Consider the following 13,667-nt stretch of genomic DNA (forward strand, 5'->3'; position numbering starts at 1 on the left):
CATATGAACCAAACCTTTACAGTGAATCCATGTAGATGGCAAAAGGGATCTGTTTTATCAGGAACTGGAACAGTTTGGATAGGAATCGTGCGGCTCAGTGTGGCTGTAACCTCAGCACGTCCCTGCGTGGACTCAAACTACCATCCTTTCAGTGAACAGCCGACGCACTGACCGATTGTGCCACAGAGATATGCTTTGTTTTGAAACTCATGGTCAGAAGGTGATCTGGATCTGTCATTCTTTTCATCTCTCCATGATCGATTTCTTTATGCTCAAGTGTGAGTAATGAGCACACAAGCTTGATTTGTGAGAGAAAAGGAGAACATCACGGCGAGCCATACATTCTGTTTGTGGATCCTACATTTGATGATAGTGAACCCTGGACCCTCAGAGTTAAAGTCAGATGCTCTGCCAACTGAGCTATCCAGGCTCCTACGCTGCAAAAATTGACCACCTCAATACAAGAAATAGACACTTAATTTGAGGAAGAAGAGACGAGAAACAAATGAAATAATCTGCCAGTGCAGTAAGATGTTTAGACTGGGTAAGATTTCTTGAAATAAGACATTATATCTAGGTCTACAGAAAGTAAGAAATCCCTTCAAATAAGCAGTCACAACTTATTTCCAACTACTTGACTAAGTGAAATAAACTCAAAACTAGCTTGTCAATTCTTATTTCAGCGTTTGCTTCTTTCTTCATTTGAGTGAAAAGATCTTAAAGTCAGAGCTACTAAACAAGATTATTGTTCTTAATTCAAGAGTTCTCATTATTAGCTTTTCTTTCTCAAAATGAGACAAAGCATTCACACTAAACAAACCAAGCAAACAGAATTCACATTGTCAACAATTATTGATTCAATTAAATTGTTGAAAAAGGGCCTTGTGATAGCTGCAGGTAGTGAGCAAACTTCACTGAGACAACAAACATCACAGGTCATAATGTCTAGAATGCAAGTAATGTGTTGTTACATTGTTTAAAAAAACCCTCATAAGACATTATCTTATCTTCCAGCAGTGGTGGAAGATTCAGGTTTGTTCAGATTTAGAGCAAAGGTCATTTAACCAATCTGACTTGAACAGTTACACCACTACACATTTACATGAATCACACATTCATTATTACCAGAACGTAGAAATTAAAAATGTACTTACTTTCATCTTGAACACACAGACACTACACTGCAAAAACTCTTGATCTGGCCAAGACTTACAATCTCATATCTAGGCTAAAGTTCTTATTGATCTTGTTCTGAGAATAATATACTATCTAAGGCCAAATTGTATAAAATTATTAAGATTGTTTTAAGAGTATTTCTACTCTTCTATTCTTACTTAGTTAAACTCACCTTAGTAAATCTCAAAGTTAGTTATTAAGCCAAATCATTTACTACTTCAGGCCACCCTGTGTTTTTTAAGACTGTTTCGAACTTGTTTCAAGACCAGTAACAAATGCTTAAGAGGATTGTCATGAAGGGCTGTTTTTTTGGAGATCAACATCACCTCTGTTAGAGTGAGTACATGAAACATGAAGTCACGTCCCTTGGTGGGCTCCAACCACCAACCTTTCGGTTAACAGCCGAACACGCTAACCTATTGCGCCACAGAGACATGCTGCAGCACAAGAAAATGTGGATCTGTGAACAAACGTTTTTCAGTTTTCAAGGTTTGGAGATTGTGCAGAAGGATTGTGTGATGGAAGTCAGTGATAGCTATGTGTTTTTCAGCAAAGAGAGAGTGTGAAAGAAAGATGGTAGCAGTGCTTTAGGGAATAAATGAATAAAGAGAATGAGAGCAAAAGGTTCCACCATTTCATCTTTGCATCAACCAACACTGTCTTCCACTTCTTTGTCCCAAACCTCATTGTACCGATCACATGGACATTGTGTTGTCACATGGCTCGGATCACTTAGTAGTGTTGCAAAGCTTGTGTCCCAAAACAGTTGTACATAAATACCAATGGTGACAGTGAATCGCTCTGATGCTGAAATCTTGTCTCAGTGTTTTGCATTCAAATCTCTGTCAAAAGCACGTATTACACATGTTCAGTCAAAGTGCCAGCACAAGGTCAGAAGCTCCAAGCTAATAGTCAACGCTGGTTGTCCTGGGCAAGAACAAGGAATACGACGACCTATGGGACAGGAGTCCACCCAAAGGGGTTTATGGCTTGATCAGGATCATGGTGACTGATGGATCGGAGCGTCCCGATGTGGTTCCCATACCAGGGGCCAAACAACGACACCATATGGGACGTACCTGGAATAAATGAGGCAGTTCAGGAAGAGGGTGATCACATCATTAACTGTAGCTAGGATTTGGAAGTGTAAAGCTGTCACAAAACAGGAGTGAAGTTTGAAGTCGTGCAAGGCAGCTATCACAACATTTAGCTGCTAAAACACAGCATCGTCACCATAAAATCAACAATTATATGATGTTGAAACGACAGAAACGTGGCTTCTGTTGTTCAGCCTTTGAACAAACCAGCACTTCAAGACAATCCTCTGAACCATCGATCCAATAACATCTGAGAACTGGAGACCGTCTTCTGTCATCAGTGACCGGTTTTGCACACATATAAGTGATCAGAAACAAAAGAGACTTCTCTCGTGTTCTGCAGTCGTCCATGCTACATTGTGATGGTCTCGGTCGCAAACATCATCCACAACTGTCCTGATGTCTGGGAAGAGGGCAAAATGGACACATATCGCTCCGTGGAAACATACCATAAATAAAGGTCGTGGTTGGAGTCATGTTGCAAAGCTTGTCCTCCAAAACTTAAATAAATGGAAATCCATACCACTTTTCAAAAAGACAGTGCCCCATGTGAGGCTCGAACTCACGACCTTCAGATTATGAGACTGACGCGCTGCCTACTGCGCCAACGAGGCTTGTGTTTCCCTCATCTGTCTTATATAAATACATTTAATAAATAATAAAATGTGGTACTGTCATTGGAACTCCAAAGTATATATTCACTTTGATAAGCCTCGTGTGTTTTATTTCACTCAGTCAGACCTCAGGCTCCACTGTATCAGATCCTGAACCAAGCCCTTTTGCAACCTGCAACAACACAGAACCAGTCAAACAGCCAACTTGGCCAGACACAAAGCATCGCCTGAACAGGGACTTGAACCCTGGACCCTCAGATTAAAAGTCTGATGCTCTACGGACTGAGCTATCCAGGCTCCGAGCGAGGTGTGATGTGTGTAACCTGATGCAGTGTGTTCCTGTGTCTTAGCCGATGTTTGTGGTGAGCACATGACAAACCTGATATCAGCTGTGTTTTGTAACTTGCGGCGACAAACTGCTCGTTTCAAGGAGATTAGAAGACGTGATTTGTTGGTTTTAGGAGACGACATTACCTCCATGTTAGCAACCATTAGCATGGTTGCTAAAGTGAGTCCGTGCTCACTCGTGTGATCAGAAGTGAAACTCTTTGTTTTTGCCACTCGACATCTGTCATTCTTGTAATACATTGACAACACAACCTCCAGAGTATTAAAATTTATTTAGAAACTTGTGAGTTTATTCCCAAAACCTGCCGAAGGAAGCGGGTTGATGATGATGTCATCGGTCATCTCTGAAGTTAAACGAGTTAAACTAGTCAGCACGATCGCTGTCGACAGAGTTCAATAAAACCGTCTGAAACAGCTCCTCTCTACCTGTCAGCTTCAATCGCTCTTCTTCTACTGTCATAGGAACCTGAGGGACTGAAGAGCTCACAGCGCCACTCCTCCTCACAGAGGCGCACTACTCATAGCTCGATTGTCTCTGCTCTGCATTTCCCATAGAAGCATCGCTTGAATCAGGAATTGAACCCTGGACCCTGAGATTAAAAGGCATTCGTCTGCTGTGCTCCTTCAACACAAGGAAGCTGGAGTTTCATCAATTGTGCCTGTAATTTGGATCCGTTTCAGTCAGCAAGATGGAATTGAGAAAGAAAGGCCTTGAATCCTTGCAGGAGAAACAGACACTGTTGTGACCAGTCCAACTCGATAATGTGCCAAAAGTAAATGAAAGAAGCTTCATGTTTCATACACACTTTAGTTAAAGCAGCTGTTTGCAGTCCTGGAATATTTGCTTTTTGCGGCGCCACAGGTGAATGAGTGTAACTGCAGGCTGTCGTAAAGCTGGGTCTCCGGTGCCTCCCCCCATCCCACGTTTGTTTATGAGGAAAGACCGTGACGAAACAGTGAAAAATGTAATCACAGAAAGTAATATACACAACACTGTCGAGCTCATACTTGCAAAGGCAACTTCTAGAAGCATCTATCATTCAACATCAGAGATGGAACTCCGTCATGCAGCCAGTGTGGAGAGTCAGGATCCAGCGAGAGGTGGAAGCAGCGGCAAGAGAGACGGACCCAGATTATGCTGCTGAATCTATGTGCAAGGTGAGAGGAATATTGTACTTTTACTGTTGATTGTGTGGGGACAAGGGAGTGGACAAGCTCGATTTGAGCAGGCTGAGAAGTTGCACCCAACGTGGGGTTCGAACCCATGACCCTGAGATTAAGAGTCTCATGCTCTACCGACTGAGCATGGCATGTGGTCTGACTGAGAACAAATGCACATCAAATAACATTATAAAACTTTAAAAAGTCATGCTGGGTCAAGACAACCATACAGCAACTGATTCAGAGACACATGCTTTAAACAACTCCAGTCCAAAGTTCACATATACTGTAAACTATAGTTGGCTTTTATAGTTGTCATTTACCACCACCATTTACCAGTGGCGGGCCGTGAATTTTTCACCTTGGCCTTCAGTCAAGGAGTAAGTTAGTAAGTAATGTGGTTTCCCCAAAAGTTTTGGTGAGCACTGTTGTGTTTAAGTGTCCAGCAGAGCTTTGGTGTCCAGTGTTGCTCCAAACACCATGTCGATCTGTGGCAAATAACAAGCACTCCCAGCAATACAATTTGCAGTGTTCCTCAGAGCTGGTGAGCCAGGGGTACCGCTCGTAGTTAGGGGACTGAAAGTGGCGGACAAGTCCTTTTCCCGGTTGTGACAGGCTTGTTAGCTTCGGAGTTGCCAGACCTTTCTTAATGATGTCCGACTTTACTTGAAAGTTCCGTCTTGAAAATGGATTTGACGGTAAATCTGCAAGAAAATCTATTTCTTCTCCTCCTTCAGCCATTGTGGGTTGACAGAGCCGCTATTAAATGAACACACACAAAAGATTTGCTTGTGCAGCTCGCGACAGGTGCAGGTTGCTAGCTCTGGCTCGTACACTCTCTCACTATCCAATCACAGGCTGTGAAAACGCTCATGTTTCCGTACGCCTGCTCGAAGGTCTTGGTGTGGCCAACTCCAAATCTGAGGGCACTTTCACACTGCAGTGTTCTGTCTCGAGAGCCTGAGTCTGAGTCGCCCCCCGTTGAGATTCTTCACACCTCTGCCTCGCCGGAGCATTGTTTTTATTTTATGTTGCACAAAAATCAAAATAGACCTCACAGCAGATAATTATGTGCATCTGAAGGTATTTTTAGTCGTTTAGTCGTAAAAACAATAACCCGTACGTGTCAGCCAATCACGACGCGTCTTTCGGCTAATGCGGAAGTGGTAGGACCCATTTGGCAGGGGTGAAAACTCCTTCATAGATGCATATTTTCCCTGGTAAATGAATGTATCTGGACGTGTTAAAGTGCCTAATGTGGAGACTATTGTGATTTCTTGAGCGATATCAAAGAAAAACAAAGCTCCGCACATGTCAGCCAATCACGATGCCTTATTACGCAGCTGCGGAGAAGAATGGACATAAACTTTGCAAACGATTCGATGACAAACATCGCATTTTGTGGAAATAAATGCTAAGCATGAGGTAGAAATTGCCTTGAAATCCTTTATTTCAATTACCTCTGGCTCATTAAAACATTAAAAAACAGATATGGTATATGGCGGATGTTATGTCATGCCACTCCGTGGCAGGTAGGACACATTTGGTAAGCGGACGCTGTCACTGTCTGATGCGGTCCACCAGAAATTCCGGGACTGGAACCGGAAATTGCGCATGTTTTAGCAACTGACGTTTACTGGTCAGCGCATGCGTCCATAGCTATACAAGTTTTCCTTGAACTTTTTCAAATTTTAACTTCTACAGTCTAGATTAAGGGTTAGGATTAGGTCTGTGCAGTTTGGCTGTGACAAAGAAAACCAAAGTAACGCTTGTGGACTGTAAACCAGTTCGTCTGTAACTTTCTGCTCCAGCACCATCATTTCCGGCGGACCACATCAGGCAGAAAGAACAGATCGTACTTGCACATGCGCGTAAAAACTTATAATATATATAATAATTTCCAGATTTTACTGTTAAATATAGACTATTTTGACAGCTATTCAAAAAACACACAAATTGATGCGATATAACCAATAAACACAATTCCTAGACCTTGCGCATGCGTGTTTCAACATCCGGTTCCAGTCCTGGAACTTCCGGCGGACCGCATCAGGCAGGCGGACCACATCAGGCAGTGACAGACACATTTGGTACCTACACCGGAAGAGGCTTTGTTCACGTGAATGCGTCATCAGCGATGCGACAGCACAGTTCATGATCTAAACCGGCCAGTAAAGGGTCTGATCGCTGTCTGGGCGGACAATATCCTTCAAAAACAACTTCTCAAACTCCCAGAACACTGAGGTGTGCAGCCGGGAGCTGCAGGAAAATTACGCTTGGGGACGGGAGCGCCGCGGATTGATCCACGCTGCTCTCGCAACAGGTTGAACACAGCGAGAGAGATGACTGGCGATCGAGAAGGTTTTAATCAGTGAAGTTCAGATCCCGACGTCAGAAATGATCAGTGAATAGTCTGGTGATCTTAAGTAACTTGGGCAAAATCAGCGTCTTGCCTCTTCGCTGTCCTCATGCAGACCGCTCATGGATGGGAATGTTGCTTCGTGTATTTTCTACCAAAGAAGTGGGTCTCCATTCCATGCACTTGGCCTTTCCTCTGAGTCACACTGCTTTTCATTGACTGCACAAGCCTCGTTGGCGCAGTAGGCACCGCGTCAGTCTCATAATCTGAAGGTCGTGAGTTCGAGCCTCACACGGGGCACTGTCTTTTTGGAGTACAACTTGAAGTGAGACAAGACACTCTGCTGCTTCATAGATACAGATCTTGGGAATAACAACTCTGCACTTGTGATCCAAAGTTGTTAACCAGACAGGTTACATTGAACACAATAAGAAGCCCTACAAGAGCAGGGCATCAAAAAATTTGTAAAAACTCATGTTGTTCCTCTCCACGGAAATCTTTAGTAAAAGGCGAAAGATTTATACGATCTGAAGAGAAACATGAGTGAACTACTGACACTGAACCAGAGAAGGAGCTGTATTCTTCCACATCAACCTTTAACTCATGGTGGCGCCCTCTGCATCGTGCGTGTCTCACAACATGATGAATGAAGATAAAGTGGGGAAGTGAAGGGGAATCTGTCGAAAAGTACTATACAAGATAAAGAGCTGCAACGTAAACTCTATGAGCAGCTTGTCCACAACATTCAAGATATTTGGCCTTCAAACATCAAGTAAGTCTGGACGCTGACTACGACACACAGGTCACAAGGCAAGAAAGTCTACATTAACGTTGCTGGTAGGATTCGAACCTACGCGGGGAAACCCCAATGGATTTCAAGTCCATCGCCTTAACCACTCGGCCACAACAACACTGTTCCCCAGACACTTCATTAGAATCAGTTCATCACATCATCTCTTCCTCATCTTTCAAACAACAATGATGATGGCTGCTTTTCAAGCACTTGACCTGGGTTCGATTCCCAGCCACTGCATGTAGCCCATTCCATTCAGTCGTGATTCAAAGAACTGGTTTCTTCTGACCTTTCACAAATCCACTGAAGGCACGAGTGATGAAGGCCATGGAACTGAAATCCATTGGGGATTTCCCCCGTAGCTTCGAGTCCTACCAACAACGCCAGGCAGAGATTGATTTTTATCCCATTGAGACCTGTCTGTTGGTCGTCCGCGTCCAGCCTTAATGGGACTTTTGTGGTGTTGACAGTTGAGGCACAAATATTCTGCCATCCACGGTTAGATGGCAAAAACAATTGGCAAAGCCTGAGAATTGAACCCAGGTCAACTGCTTGAAAGGAAGCTACAGTTTACACAAGAACACCATTGCAGAGATTCCTGTCAAGGTACATTCACTTTGACAAAGAGAAATCGACAATAGTGGATGAACAAACATGCAGTGAGATGAGGTTTTTGGCCGACTCAGTTCGGCTCCTCAGCTTCTCTATTTCTTTAAGTCCATGTCAGCTCAAGATATGTATCTACTCAGTTCCACTCCGTACATAAATTGATGCATCGGTCAAAATATAGCAGTGTGAGTGTTATGAATGTGGGTTGGAATACTTGAGCTTCATTTTCTAAACGTTGTGATGTCTGCCTGCCCAAGACATTTGCAGCAAGGAACACAATTAGTGGCAATGGCCATGAAAATGCCACATTGCTGAGATTGCTCCCTTTCATATGGTACCTGAAGGACACGGAGCATGGACTGTGCTGATGGACTTGAAGGAGGTGGTTGAAATAGTACTGTGCCCGGTATTCACGGAAGAATCAATTCAGGATTTGCACAGGAAGATACAGGATCACCGAAACATTTCAAACTCCGGCCTCAACATCATGACATTGAACACTACCCTGACCTGATAGGGTGTTTTGGCACCGTTGTTCATTTATGGAGCGTAGGATTTGAGGGTAAACACTGCATTTTTTTGATATATATAGATACAACTGTGAAACTTCTCTCATGTTAACTGTTAAATACATATATAGTCACAGTTAACATAATATCATTGGCCAGTATGGGGATCGAACCCATGGCCTTGGCGTTATTAGCACCACGCTCTAACCATCTGAGCTAACCAGCCAGTTGCAGGAGTTATTGTGTTGCTGTTCTGGAGATAATGAAGATAATGAATGATGAAGGAGATCGTCAGATGTGGCAGTGGAATTAGGGCTGATCAGGGATTGTACTCACAGTTTCTACATAGAAGCTAAAGTTAAAACATCAGTCTCTGACAAGTAGCATGCATTAGCAGTCAGGACCCATGTTTCTTACACAATAGAAGAAGCCACCTCACCACATTTCTCTCACATTAGTGTTGACCAGAAAAGTTAGGTGGCATGCACTGCAGAAATACTGTTCTCATGTTTTACTCTTGCATCATGAATGAAAGATTAGCCCGAGCTAGCCAGGAGTCGAACCTGGAATCTCCTGATCCGTAGTCAGGCGCGTTATCCATTGCGCCACTAGCCCTATGTTTTGTTCAATTCCATGTGAACTGACTTGAGTGAAAGTTGGGTATCAGATGCCTCACAACATTCCAAAGCAGTTCAACCCCAGTGCCAGAATGAATTCAAGACAACCACACAGTCACATGGTTTAAACAACTCCAGTCAAAAGTGCAAATATACTGTAAACTATAGTTGGCACCATTTACTCTTTGCCCACAAAGACCTTCAGGAATAATTCCCTGAATAATCCCTTCGTCCTTTTCAGGCATTGTTCACTGTATATTTAAGGTTCAGATTTAGAAAGAGTAACGTGTTTACATTTTTTCCTTTCATCACACTTCTTCTTGAACTTACTCATTGTCCAGCCTTTACACTGCAGGTCCTGAGTTGCAATTACTCTGAGATGTCTCTTTGCAATCCTCCTCATGGATGGGAATGTTGCTTCATGCATTTTCTACCAAAGAAGTGGGTCTCCATTCCATGCACTTGATCTTTCCTCTGAGTCACGCTGCTTTTCATTGACTGCACAAGCCTTGTTGGCGCAGTAGGCAGCGCGTCAGTCTCATAATCTGAAGGTCGTGAGTTCGAGCCTCACACGGGGCACTGTCTTTTTAGGGTACAACTGTTTTGGGGGACAAGCTTTGCAACATGACTCCTAGCACGACCTTTGTTTATTGTATGTTTTTCACTTGCCCTTTCCTGTGAGTCACGCTGCATTTCAATGAGCGCATCAGTGCCACTTGTGCGATGCAGTATAGATGCCAGAATTTGGTTGTCAAACTCTGACCATATCCCACCTGTTGTTATGGGTGAGGATGGAGAAGCCCATGCAGCGGGCTGTGAGGAAGCACCAGGCGTGAACGCTGACACAGAGCTGGTGGCAGAGCTTGTGCTTGGTTCAGGTTCAGATATGGTCGGAGCTGAGCTCTGACTCACTGATTGTATCTTGGTGAAACAACTGGGTAAAGTAAAACACACAAGGCTTATCAAAGTGAATATATATTTTGGAGTTCAACGACATGACCACATTTTATTATTATTTATTAGATGTATTCATATAAGACACGACCTTTATTTCTGGTATGTTTCCACGGAGCGATGTGTGTCCATCTTTCCCTCTTCCCAGACATCAGGACAGTTGTGGATGATGTTTGCAACCAAGACCAGCACGATGTAGGACGGACGACTGCAGAACACGAGAAAAGTCTCTTTTATGGTCTTTTGTGTCGCTTATATGTGTGTAAAACAGGTCACTGACGTCAGAAAACGGTCACCAGTTCTCAGATGTTATTGGATCGATGGTTCAGAGGATTGTCTTGAAGTGCTGGTTTGTTCAAAGGCTGAACAACAGAAGCAACGTTTCTGTTGTTTCAACATCATATAATTGTTGATTTCATGGTGACAATGCTGTGTTTTAGCAGCTAAATGTTGTGATAGCTGCGTTGCACGACCACAAACTTCACTCCTGTTTTGTGACAGCTTTACACTTCCAAATCCTAGCTACAGTTAATGATGTGATCACCCTCTTCCTAAACTACCTCATTTATTCCAGGTACGTCCCATATGGTGTCGTTGTTTGGCCCCTGGTATGGGAACCACATCGGGACGCTCCGATCCATCAGTCACCATGATCCTGATCAAGCCATAAACCCCTTTGGGTGGACTCCTGTCCCATAGGTCGTCGTATTCCTAGTTCTTGCCCAGGACAAGCAGCGTTGACTATTAGCTTGGAGCTTCTGACCTTGTGCTGCCACTTTGACTTGACATGTGTAATACGTGCTTTGAATGAGAGATTTGAATGCAAAACACTGAGGCAAGATTTCAGCATCAGAGCGATTCATTGATGTACAACTGTTTTGGGACACAAGCTGGGACACTACTAAGTGATGCGAGCCATGTGACAACACAATGTCCATGTGATCGGTACAATGAGGTTTGGGACAAAGAAGTGGAAGACAGTGTTGGTCGATGCAAAGATGAAATGGTGGAACCTTTTGCTCTCATTCTCTTTATTCATTTATTCCCTAAAGCACTGCTACCATCTTTCTTTCACACTCTCTCTTTGCAGAAAGACACATTGCTATCACTGACTTCAGTCACACAATCCTTCTGCACAATCTTCAAACCTTGAAAACTGAACACGTTTGTTCACAGATCCACATTTTCTTGTGCTGCAGCATGTCTCTGTGGCCCAATAGTTTAGCGCGTTCGGCTGTTAACCGAAAGGTTGGTGGTTCGAGCCCACCCAGGGATGTGACCTGCTTTATCTTGCAGTAAAAACTTCATTCATGTCCTCACTCTGACAGACGTGATGTTGATCAAAAACAGCCCTTCGTGACAAAACAGGCGTCACCAAACTGTCTCAGAAAGGGCTGCAGGTTTTTCTTCCAACTGAGCACAGACAGTTTAACCAATCAGGTGTCATGATGGAGACTCCAACTCTTAACCATCGTTCCATGAACACATGTGAACCAGGGATCATCTTCTGTCATTATGATTATTATTATAAATATAATATCCACACAGACAGTCCCTTGTTCCATGATCATAGACATGGTTCATCATACCTGAAGCTGTGTGTGCATGGTGCTACTTGTGCTATTTGAGTGGTTTTACAGATATCTTTGACAGTTGAAATCTCATCTGAACTGCTGAATGTGTCCCATATGGTCTAGCGGTCAGGATTCCTGGTTCTCACCCAGGCGGCCCGGGTTCGACTCCCGGTATGGGAAAGCGACGATCGTTGCGGTCTGTTGATGTTGTTTAATGACAGATTGTTGTGATTACTCACCTCTTCCAAACCTCCCTTAACTCGAGAGAATGCAGGCATAAATCCCACGACGTCTCACACGCTAAATGAGAACTCTAACATATTCATTTGATACCTTTGTTGTCGAACCTGTGTCAGTCTAAATAAACACGTCGACTAACAACCACTGCCTCAGACAGCTGGTGTCAGTCTAACCAGTGAGAAGATCTTTAGTTCGGGTCTGATCACAGTGTGCTGTCTATTTCAGATTTATGAAACTTCTGAAATCGAAAGACATCCATCACACACATCATACAATCACATACAATATTTATGAGCATCAAAAACAAACAAGAAAAATGTTCTTTTTCCAATAACATAAAGTGCTGCGCCAAAGAAAGGACAGAAATATGTTTTCTCCATGGAAGCTTTTAAACCTCAAACAAATTGTCCTGATATTTAAAAAGTTTGGTTTGTCTTGGAAAGAAATCAATGCAGATATATGTATGAATGTCTGTATCTTGTGCTGGCCAGCTAAATAACATTAGTTCTGAGGAGCTCTTGTGTTTGTGAGGAGAGTATCAAGCATTGGTGCTCAATCTGACCTGAACTTGTCCTCCGCGACCATCTGAAGATCTCTTCCTTTTAAATGCAGTCTATAGTCCAATGTTCATCTACGAGGGAGATGCAAACATGTTGAACAGACGATGGATGGCAACTAGTCAGAAGTTCGGATCACCTGTATCACATGTGTCTCCTTCATCGTTGCTGCAGCGTCTAAGGACCCCGCCTCCCCAGTAGAGCACTGGTAACCAGTGTTGGGCAAGTTACTTTAAATCAGTAACTTCGTTACAGTTAGTTATTCACCTCATTGAAAAGCAACTTTGTTACTTAAGTTACTCATTACTTTCAAAGTAACTAGTAAAAACATAATCATTTTATAACAGTGACGGTCACCAGCCTGGTTGTGTGGCCTGCTGCGGTGCCAGACATTGAATTAAAAACAAATAAGCATCTGCTGCCATCGCTCGTAAGTACGGGTGGACGTAAGTCAAGCAGGTTGTGAGTTGGATGTTACTTGCATATGGATATGAAGCAAACCATCCTGAAAAGAACCCCGGTCTTCCGCGTGACAGGCGGAGATACTGTCCACTATACTAACAAGGATCCTGTCAGCAGTGTTTAGCATTCACATCTCTGTCAAAAGAGTTTTGTGGTTCATTCTTTTTATATTTCAGGAATATTTTATCCGACTGTCCATTGTGTGGTGACAAGGCTGGGAATATTCTTTAAAAACACCTGGGAAATTATAAGATCCAGAGAAATGATCCCAGGAAGAGTTTTATTGGTGGAATGTTTTTACTGGAACAAGAAAGTGAGAATCATGAATGTGTTCACTCCTCCAGACTCTGCCTAGTTCAATGTCATCATGCCATCAGAAGTTCCCCTATTGAGCAGGAATCAAGAGAACGGTTGCTAACATGGAGGTAATGTCGTCTCCTAAAACCAACAAGTCACAACTAACGATAAAAATCATCTGGTTCAAGGAAGTTGAGGAAAATGAGCAGTTTGTCGCCACGGGTTACAAATCAAAGCTGATATCAGGTTTGTCATGTGCTCACCACAAACATCGGCTAAGACACAGGAACACACAGACAC

General features: G+C 43.2%; 11 non-coding genes across 11 annotated transcripts; 4 read left to right on the forward strand and 7 right to left on the reverse strand.

Annotated features, from left to right (window-relative positions):
- Positions 1-1,536: 1,536 nt before the first annotated feature.
- trnan-guu (transfer RNA asparagine (anticodon GUU)) lies at positions 1,537-1,610 on the reverse strand. The gene has a single exon. It is a non-coding gene; the product is annotated as a tRNA-Asn (tRNA).
- A 1,204-nt stretch (positions 1,611-2,814) lies between these two features.
- Positions 2,815-2,887, reverse strand: trnam-cau (transfer RNA methionine (anticodon CAU)). The gene has a single exon. It is a non-coding gene; the product is annotated as a tRNA-Met (tRNA).
- A 224-nt stretch (positions 2,888-3,111) lies between these two features.
- On the reverse strand, positions 3,112-3,184 carry trnak-uuu (transfer RNA lysine (anticodon UUU)). The gene has a single exon. It is a non-coding gene; the product is annotated as a tRNA-Lys (tRNA).
- A 3,798-nt stretch (positions 3,185-6,982) lies between these two features.
- On the forward strand, positions 6,983-7,055 carry trnam-cau (transfer RNA methionine (anticodon CAU)). The gene has a single exon. It is a non-coding gene; the product is annotated as a tRNA-Met (tRNA).
- A 133-nt stretch (positions 7,056-7,188) lies between these two features.
- Positions 7,189-7,302, reverse strand: LOC128766508 (U5 spliceosomal RNA). The gene has a single exon (XR_008416006.1). It is a non-coding gene; the product is annotated as a U5 spliceosomal RNA (small nuclear RNA).
- Positions 7,303-7,584: 282 nt separating this feature from the next.
- On the reverse strand, positions 7,585-7,666 carry trnas-uga (transfer RNA serine (anticodon UGA)). Its single transcript has one exon. It is a non-coding gene; the product is annotated as a tRNA-Ser (tRNA).
- Positions 7,667-8,818: 1,152 nt separating this feature from the next.
- trnai-aau (transfer RNA isoleucine (anticodon AAU)) lies at positions 8,819-8,892 on the reverse strand. Its single transcript has one exon. It is a non-coding gene; the product is annotated as a tRNA-Ile (tRNA).
- Positions 8,893-9,208: 316 nt separating this feature from the next.
- On the reverse strand, positions 9,209-9,281 carry trnar-acg (transfer RNA arginine (anticodon ACG)). The gene has a single exon. It is a non-coding gene; the product is annotated as a tRNA-Arg (tRNA).
- Positions 9,282-9,789: 508 nt separating this feature from the next.
- On the forward strand, positions 9,790-9,862 carry trnam-cau (transfer RNA methionine (anticodon CAU)). The gene has a single exon. It is a non-coding gene; the product is annotated as a tRNA-Met (tRNA).
- A 1,577-nt stretch (positions 9,863-11,439) lies between these two features.
- trnan-guu (transfer RNA asparagine (anticodon GUU)) lies at positions 11,440-11,513 on the forward strand. Its single transcript has one exon. It is a non-coding gene; the product is annotated as a tRNA-Asn (tRNA).
- Positions 11,514-11,919: 406 nt separating this feature from the next.
- On the forward strand, positions 11,920-11,991 carry trnae-cuc (transfer RNA glutamic acid (anticodon CUC)). The gene has a single exon. It is a non-coding gene; the product is annotated as a tRNA-Glu (tRNA).
- The last annotated feature ends 1,676 nt before the right edge of the window (positions 11,992-13,667 follow it).

This window comes from Synchiropus splendidus, chromosome 10 (genome assembly GCF_027744825.2).
Source record: "Synchiropus splendidus isolate RoL2022-P1 chromosome 10, RoL_Sspl_1.0, whole genome shotgun sequence".
Classification (NCBI taxonomy): Eukaryota; Metazoa; Chordata; class Actinopteri; order Syngnathiformes; family Callionymidae; genus Synchiropus; species Synchiropus splendidus.